This window comes from Aegilops tauschii, chromosome 5 (genome assembly GCF_002575655.3).
Source record: "Aegilops tauschii subsp. strangulata cultivar AL8/78 chromosome 5, Aet v6.0, whole genome shotgun sequence".
In the NCBI taxonomy this organism is placed as follows: domain Eukaryota; kingdom Viridiplantae; phylum Streptophyta; class Magnoliopsida; order Poales; family Poaceae; genus Aegilops; species Aegilops tauschii.
This window is the reverse complement of record NC_053039.3, coordinates 576,892,915-576,902,348: the sequence shown is the minus strand read 5'-3', so window position 1 is coordinate 576,902,348 and position 9,434 is coordinate 576,892,915.

Genomic DNA, 9,434 nt, shown 5'->3' with positions numbered 1-9,434 from the left:
AGGGTTATCATAACCTCCGCGCAGCTGCCTTCAACTCCAAAGTCCAGGAGCTGAATCAACGGACCGCCGACTTGTCGGAAAGCTGTAGTAAGTCTTTGTTTTCTTTTTCTGCGGGGGCGCGCTAGCGCACCCGCGGGCTATAGTCCCCGAGATTCGGGCCGACTGCTGAGCAGTCGGGCTGGATCTTCCCGGCAACTGTTCTTCTTCTTTCTTGACATTGATAAGTTCTTTCTCCGCGGGGGCGCGCTAGCGCACCCGCGGGCTGTAGTCCCCGAGATTCGGGCCGACTGCTGAACAGTCAGGCCGGATCTTCCCGGCGACTGTACTTCTTCTCTATTGGCTGCTGACGCCTTTTTCTTTCTTTCTTCTTGTAGAGGCCAACGCTCCCTGCAGCAGCAGCTGGGTGAAGCCAACACTGCGATGCGTGCCAAGGAGGGAGACTGTAGCAAGCTGGCCGAGGAGCGTGACCTGCTGACCACGCAACTGGCGGAGCAGGCGGAGCTTCTCAAGAAAGCCCAGAAGGATGCGGAGGAAAAGGAGGCCGCTCTCCTTGCTGAGTTCGAGACCGAACGCTCCGCCTAGACCGATAAGGAGGCGTTGCTGACTGCCGGCTTTGGCGAGATTGAAGACATGGTTGACGGTAAGCTTCCTTCTTTACTCTTTCTTCGAGCCGCCGGCTTCTGATCAAGCCGGCTTCTTGTCTCTAATATTGGCTTTTTTGCTTTCTGTTTGGGTAGACTTCTTCCCGGGTCACTCCGGCGCTGCCAATCAGGCCATCGAGGCCGATCGCGAAGGGTGGAGGGCGGAAGGTGCGGAGATCGCTGTCGACGCCCCCCGGACCCTTAGCGAACAACTTCTCAACATCCAGGCCCGTCTTTGGCCGGCTCATCAGATGCTACGCCGTCTTCAGCGTGTCGGCGCCCAGGCGATCGCCGCCCTGTGGCCAGACATGCCGGCTCCACGTACACCCAGTCGGACTGCCGACTGGCTGGAGGTGGCGGCCGGCCGTCTTGAGGCCTGAAAGGGTTCCTCGGCCCGGGCTGGAGCACACTGGGCCTTGGAGTTTGTCAAGGCGTGGTACCCTGGGCTAAATCTAGCCCATTGGGCCACACTTTGACTGGAAGCCCAAGAGGAGCTGGTGGCGGTGGAGCCCGAACTTGTCCAGCAGGCTGCGGCGATCGCCGAGTACACCAGCACCAGCGTCTTCGTTCCTGAGCTAGCTGAGAACGGCACTGAGGCGTCGCAGGAGTGGTTCGGGCTAAACCCAGAGGATGGCGAGGACTCGGCCGAAGTGATCGACTCCAGCGACGAGGGAGAAGGCGGGGAGGACGAGGAAAGTGAAGAGGAGGAGCCAGAGGTTGGAGCGGATGGCCAGCCTCAGCTCGACCGCACCTCCAGCAACGAGCCACGCCCGAGCGAGCCGGCTACTGCTAAAGGCGACCAAGCGAAGACCGACCAGTCGGCCACTCCACCAACTGGCACCACCGACTCCACCGTTCCGCCGAACCCGTCTGCTGCTCCCTAGGCTGCCAATTTACCTTTTGTTTTTACCTGCTTATCAGTCTCGGCAAACTTTGTTAACTTTGCACAATTCCACCCGCGGGGTTTATTTCAAACTTCAGTTGAATGTTGGCCAAGGGCCTTTTGATATGTAAATATTTTTGTCGAGTTCTAACTTCCCTTGCTTTCTGCTCATTGGCTTTTTTCCTTTGCCGCCCTCCCTGGGCTGCCGTCTGGCCAGCCAAACAGCCGCTCTGCGGACTGCGGCTGGGTCCAGTACTTGGCCACTTTGGGAGGGTAAGTACTTAGCCGATTAGAGTTTTTTAGCAAGTTAAGTAGAAGCCGGCCGGCTGGCTGCTCAGCAGCCGGTCGGCGACGCGGGAAGCCGGCTCGAACTATGTGCATGCTTTGGGTCCTTAGCCTTTTTTCATGTGGACACCCTTTCTGCCTTAACTCCTGCCCGCCAGACAGTCACTCTGTGAGCTGTGGCTTCCGGCAGGAGAGGGCTTAAGTGCCAACACATTACTTGTCCGGCTGCAGGAAGCATTACATAGTACAAGGCGGCGAGTCCCCGGGTCGACTGGTCGAACCCGGTGCCAGGCGGACTAATGAAATAACACATTGATAGGCATAATACTTATCATATAGATAAAAGAGGGCAGTCCCCGAGCTCTTCTCGGGGGACCCGGAGTCTTCGTACTTAACACAAAAGGTAGGATGGTACATACTGCATCAACTGTAAAATCTCCGGAGGAGATTTGCATTCCATGGCCGCTCTGTCTCCTTGCCGGAGTCGTCTCTTTTGCATGCTCGGGGCTTCTGGGCATCGATCAGGTAGTAGGAGTCATTGCCCAACACCTTGCTGGTGATGAAGGGGCCTTCCCAAGGTGCCGAGAGCTTGTGATGGCCAGCTGTTCGCTGAATCAGCCGGAGCACAAGGTCTCCCTCTTGGAAGGATCTTGGCTTGACCTTCCGGTTGTATTATCGGCACAGGCTCTGCTGGTAGATGGTGGACCGGCTGAGTGCCAACAGCCGGCCCTCTTCCAGCAGATCCACGGCGTCTTCACGCGCTTCTTTGGCCTCCTCTTCGGTGTACATGGTGACTCGAGGGGAGTCGAATTCTATGTCCGTCGGGATGACGGCTTCGGCACCGTAGATGAGGAAGGAAGGCGTGAAGCCGGTTGACTTGTTCGGAGTTGTGCGCGGACTCCAGAGGATGGCCGGCAGCTCGTTGAGCCAACAGCCGGCCGACCGCTCCAGAGTCTCGACCAGTCGGGGCTTGATGCCGGACAAAATGAGGCCGTTTGCTCGCTCCACCTGTCCGTTTGACTGCGGACGGGCAACGGACGCTAAGTCCAGTCGGATGCCCTGCGTCGCGCAGAAACAGGCCAAGGCGCCTTTGCCAAAGTTTGTGCCGTTGTCGGTGATGATGCTGTGTGGTATGCCATACCGGATGGTGATGTCGGAGATGAAAGTCACAACAGTCGGACCATTCAACTTCTTGATTGGTTTTGCTTCTATCCACTTGGTGAACTTGTCCACCGCGACAAGCAGATGAGTCATGCCACCACGGGCTGTTTTGAATGGTCCCACCATGTCCAGCCGCCAGACAGCGAAGGGCCAGGCAATGGGGATAGTCTTGAGTGCAGAAGCCAGATGATGTGGCTTGGAGCGGAACTTCTGGCACCCTTTGCATTTCTGGACCATGTCTTTGGCGTCTTCTAGAGCAGTCGGCCAGAAAAAACCATCGCGGAAAGCTTTGGCCACGAGTGCCCTTGAAGCCTCATGGTGACCACACTCGCCTTGATGGATATCTTTGAGGATTGCTTGGCCTTGCTCTAGCTCTGCGCAGCGCTGGTAGAGGCCAGTGACACTGCGCCTCACAAGTTCTCTATTGACGATGGTGTATGCTGCTGCCCGACGTTGCACTTGTCGGGCCGAGATCTCATCGGTCGGCAGCTCTTTGTTCACCAGAAAGTTGAGGATGGGCTGAGCCCAGGAAGGTGCTGCAATTTCTTCGACTGTCAGGACTGCTACTTGCACAAGGGCGGTTGGGCCGGGAGGCGGCGGGTTGGAGTCGGCTGCCGCTTGCTGAGTCGATGAAGTCCCTGAGCCGACTGCTGCAGTCCCCGGGCCGGGTGGGACTGCTGCAGTCCCTGGATAGCCTGCCAAATTCCCCGCGCCGGCTGCTGGGGTCCTCAAGTCGGATCCGACTGCTTCAGGAGGAGCCGGTACGAAGATGGAGTCTGATTCTGGAGATGACTTGAGGAGGCGCTACAGGGCGACGCCGGCTGGTATTGCTTGCCGGGTAGAGCCAATCCGTGCCAAAGCATTGGCTTGCTCATTGTCATTTCTTGGCACATGGAGGAAATCGCACACCTCGAAGTATCCACTATGTTGCTGAACAAGGAAGCGGTTGCTCTCCATATTTGCATCCTTGGCGTTCCAGTCGCCTGACGACTGCAGGACCACCAAGTCGGAATCACCATAGCACAGGATCCGGTGAATGCCGAGTTCCTTGGCAAGCCGGAGCCCATGAATGAGTGCTTCGTATTCAGCAACGTTGTTGGAGGCGGCGAAGTGGATTTGCAGCGCATATCTGAGCTTGTCGTCTTTGGGAGATGTAAGGACGATGCCGGCTCCCAAACCGGTACGCATCTTAGAACCATCAAAGTGCATCCGCCAATGGGTGGAGTCTGGCGCTGGCGGCAGGTACTGGGTCTCAGCCCAGTCGACGAGGAAGTCGGCCAGTGCTTGTGACTTGATAGCGGTGCAATGCTGGTAATAGATGGTGTAGGGGGCCAAATCCATGGCCCACTTGGCCACTCGGCCTCAAGCATCTCGGCTTCCAATGATCTCGGCAAGTGGAGCAGTGCAGACCACAGTGATTGGGTGCTCTTGAAAGTATGGCTTCAGCTTCTTGGCGGCAAAGTGCACGCCGTAGCACATCTTCTGATAGTGGGGGTAGTTTTGCTTGGAGGTGGACAACACTTCACTCAGGTAATACACCGGCCTCTCGACTGGTAGTGCTTTGCCTTCTTCCTTCCGCTCCACAACTATGACTGTGCTGACCACCCGGCTGGCGGTGGCAATGTAGAGGAGCATGGGCTCCTTAGGAGTCGGAGTTGCCAGGACAGGCAAAGTGGTCAGCATCTTCTTGAGCTGGAGAAAAGCTTTATCCGCCTTGTCGTTCCACTCGAAAAAAGTGGTCTTCTTCATGAGCTGGTACAGGGGAAGAGCCTTCTCGCCCAGCCGACTGATGAAACGACTGATGGATGCCAAACAGCCGGTGAATTTTTGCACGTCCAGTAGTCGGGTGGGCACCTCCATCCTCTCGATGGCCTTGATCTTCACAGGGTTGCACTCTATGCCGCGTTCTGAGACCAGAAAGCCAAGAAGCTGGCCGGCTGGCACTCCAAAGACGCATTTCTCCGGGTTGAGCTTGATTTGAAATCGGCGCAAGTTTTCAAAGGTCTCCTTGAGGTTTTCTAGCAGCGTTCCACGCTTCTCCGTCTTCACCACAACATCGTCCACATAGACGTGGGCGTTTCTGCCGAGTTGCTTGAGGAGGCACTTCTACACGCAACACGGAAACGGGGCGCTGGCATTTCTCAAGCCGAACGTCATGGTCAAGTAGCAGAAGGCTCCGAATGGCGTGATGAAGGCGGTCTTCAGCCTGTCGGCCTGGTTAAGCTTGATCTGATGATACCCTGAGTATGCATCCAAAAAACTCAGCAGCTCGCATCCGGCTGTGGAGTCAATTACTTGGTCGATTCTTGGCAAAGCAAATGGGTCTTTGGGGCATGCTTTGTTGAGGCTGGTATAATCAATACACATGCGCCACTGCTTATTCTTCCTCAGCACAAGGACTGGGTTGGCTAACCATTCTGGAAAGAACACCTCCATGATGAAGCCGGCTACTAGAAGCCGGGCTATCTCTTCTCCAACAACTCTTATCTTCTCTTCTGACAGGTGGCGCAAGGGCTGCCTGACTGGCTTGGCATCAGGTCGGACATGTAGCTTGTGCTCGGCGAAATCCGTCGAAACACCCGGCATGTCCTTGGGAGACCATGCAAAGATGTCCCGATTCTCACGGAGAAAATCGACGACCTCGCTTTCCTATTTTCTGCCAAGGTTCGCAGCTATGATAGCGTGCCTCTCCGGGTGCTCCAGGTCCAAAGGTATCTTCTTTGTTTCTTTGGCCGGCTTGAACGAGCCCTCGGCTTCCGACTCCTTGGGGTTGGGTGACATTTCCGGCTGCTTGCCTGCCATTGCCACAACCCGGTCAAGGAGCCGCTTCTCTGCCGCAATCACGAGGGACTCGGCTAGCCGGCTGCTATCTGCTGCACAGGCGGACGACTTCTTGTAGTCCCCTGCTATGCTCAGGATTCCCTTGGAGCTCGGCATCTTCATTTTGAGGTATGCATAGTGGGGGGCCGCCATGAACTTGGCCAGAGCAGGCCGGCCAAGCAGCGCATGATAGGGGCTCTCAAGGTCCACCACTTCAAAACATACTGGCTCTCGGCGAAAGTGATTTTTGTCTCTGAAGAGGACATCTATCTGGGTCTTGCCGATTGGTGAGAAGGAAAGGCCAGGAACTATGCCATGGAATAATGTCCGACTGGGCTGAAGCTGCCTCTGTTTGATTCCTAACTTTTCCATAGTATCTCGGTACAAGATGTTGATGCTGCTGCCGCCATCTATCAGGACTCGGGAGAAGCGAGCTGCCCGCCTCTCTGTTGCAAAGGTGGCATCCAAAACCAAAGCATAAGAACCAGGAGAGGGCATCACCTCCGGTTGGTGAGCTCTGCTCCAACTGATAGGCTTCTCAGACCAATGCATGAACTCAGGGGTCTCTGATGCTACTGCATTCACTTCTTGTTGTCGCTGCCGTCTGCTGTGCCTGTCGTCGGCCACACTGGTGAACACGACATAAGCTCCATGCTCTTCAGGGTATTTATCTTGTATTGCGCCTACAGGCCGAGCCGCCGGCTGGTGGGGAGGAGGCGGCGGCGGGCCGGCAGGCGGAGGAGGCAGGAGTTCGTCGCCCTTGGCAATCCTGGTGAGCCAGTGGCACTTCCGAGTGGTGTGGTTGGATGGCTTCGCGCCGCTGTGGAACTTGCAGGGTGCATCAAGAGTCTGCTCGTATCAGAAGGCCGGCAACCAGTTAGGCTTGCCGCCCTTCTGGCGTTTGGGAGGAGGTTGCCCTTCCGGCTGCTGGTCTTCAACTGTCGCCACCTGCCGGCTTGTGGAAGCCGGCTGCGTGGCCTTGCGCTTATGGTCATTCTGTTGCTGACGCCGACTGGTGTCACCAGCCGGGGTCCGAGGAGCTTGAGGAGCCACTTTGCCAGATGCGTCAACTTGGATCTCCGCCTTCATGGAGGAGTCGGCCGTTGCGTACTTATCTGCTATAATCAGCAGTTCATCAAGGGTCGCCGGCTCGTCATAGAGAAGCCGGTGCTTGAGGAGGGCGCCTTCTCGGCACCCGGCGGTAAAGTACTCGATGGCCCGCACCTCGTGCACGCCCTCGCAGGAGTTGCGCAGCTCGGCCCCGCGCGTGAGGTAGTCGCGAGTCGACTCGTTGGGGCCTTGGACGCACAAGGAGAGCTAGGCTTGGGCGGCCGCTTGTACGTGCTGGTGAAGTTGCTGATGAAGGCTTCGGTGAAATCAACCAAGCTGTTGATGCTGCGGGGCTTCAGGCAATTCAGCCATGTCCGGGCTGTGCCCTGGAGCATGAGCGGAACGTACTTCACGGCAACACGCTTGTTGCCGTTCGCGATGCTAACGGCTGTGGAGTAGTCGACCAGCCAGTCTTCTGGCTTCACGGAGCCGGTGTACTTGGGCGTATCTCTTGGGAGCGTGAACCCTTTGGGGAAGGGCTCGTCTCGGATACGGGGGCCAAAACAAGGCGGAGCCAGTTCATCTTCTTCTTCTAGCGCCAGGGATCGGTTGAGGCGGTCGATCCGATGGCGGGCATCGTTCTCTCTGACTCCTTCTCGGCGGCCAAGACGGTCGCCGAGTGTCGGGTGATTAACAGGCGGCGGGGAGACACGCCTCTGCCTGCGGGGAGGAGGAGGCGGACAATCGTCCCGTCGTTCCACTACTCTTGGGCGGCCGTCTTGGTCGCGCTTGATGGTGATGCGAGTCCGACTGCGGCTGGCAGTCGGCTCCTTGTCTCCTCCACCGCGGACGCCACCAGTCGGCGTCCGGGATGTCGCGCCTTGGTCTCGACGGGGAGGCGGGTCGTCGTTTTGCCCGTTGGGCGCTTCAGTGCGGCACCCGGCATCCTGCTGCTCAGCAGCCGCGTCAAGGAGTTGCTGGACACGCTCCGTCATGTGGCGACGCTCGTCGCCTTTGAGCTTGTCTAGCTCGTCTGCTGCCGCCTGGGCAGCTCGTATGTTCTCTGCGGGCGTGGCGTAAACGGGACGATCTGTCCCGAACATGGTGGCAATGGTCGCGCCACGCTGCCGGATCAAGCCAATGCGGCTAGGCCCACCAGGAGCCGGGGTGCCGCCGACAGCTCGGTCCATCTCACGCTGGTAGGCCTCCGAAAGGCGTCTCATGCTGGCCAGCCGGTTGGCGCTTTCGACGAGCTGGACGCGGCGTGCCTCCAGCGTCTTGGCGTCAGCATCTTTCGGGATGGGCGCTGCCAGGTCTTGCATCGCCGCCTGCAACGGATCTTGGCCACCTCCGTGACGGTGCTGCCGCCACTGTCCGCGCGAGGAAGCGGTTCGTCGTAGACCACCACGATGGTGGGGAACGCGTCAAGCGACGCCGTGTCGGAGTCGACAAGTATCGGGTCGGTGGAGCCGACCGACTACAAGTCTGCAGCAGGCTCGCTGGCGACGTAGAGCTGGTCAAGGCGGCTCTCGGGGCCTTCTGTGCCCGCGTCGGATGCGGGCTCGTCGGAGAGGCGGATCTCACCAACAAGGTCGGCGAGGCAGCTCGCCGCGCAGGAGACCTCCGCGTCGTGCAGCGTGTCGGCGCAGACGCCGTCTGGCGTGCCGGGCTGGCTGCACTCGCCAGGAAGGAACAAGGTTCCCGTCCATAACAGGTCTCCGGGAGACGGTGCACCTCGCCCCATGGTGGGCGCCAAATGTCGGGGGTTGGGTGCGACATATGCCAATGGATGGCTTATCATGGTGGGAGCGAGTAGAACGTCGCCGGTGCCTGGAAGCGGGATGAGGCGTAGACACGAACACCGGCGCACTTTACCCAGGTTCGGGGCTCTCCTAGGAGATAACACCCCTAGTCCTGCTCTGCGGGGTCTCCGCATGATCACTAAGGCACTAGTGAGTACAATGGTGCTCCTCGAGCTGTATGCTAGAGGTAGAAGAAGGCAGGCACGCTCTCTCCTTCCTCTGGGTTGGGAACCCTTTGCATGGGCGCCTTGGGGGATTTATATAGGCCTACCCCCAGGGGTACAATGGTAATCTGGCCGGGTGTAGGACCCGGCTGTCAGTGTCTCTGGTCGCCGGCTTCTTCGCCGGCTGCTGGGGCCCCGCCGACTGGTCTGGTACGGAGCCGACAGACCGCCTCCGCTGCTCGCGGGTCTTGCCGGCGGCTGATTATTGTAGCCGTGATGCTAATGACGCAGGCTTGGTCAGGGGAGCGTGGCTACAGTCCCGCCACCTGGTGGGAAATCACTGTAGCCACACCGTGTCTCATCTGGTTAATGGTGCACGGGCCCCGAGGGAGGAACAGGCCGCCTGCGGGAAGCCGGCCTCCCTAAGGTCCGGCTGGTCTGGCTTCCGCCATCTTCCGGGCCCTCGCTGCCTGGTAGGGCCCGCCGCCTGCAGGCCGTGCCGACAGGCCGTCGTGGGAACAGCGCTCCGCCTGCCAGCTGTGACGTCAGGGGCGGAGTGGCAACAGTGCCGCGCCGGGCGGAGATCTCCGCCTGTACGGAGCACTGTGGCCACGCCCGGCCCAGATAT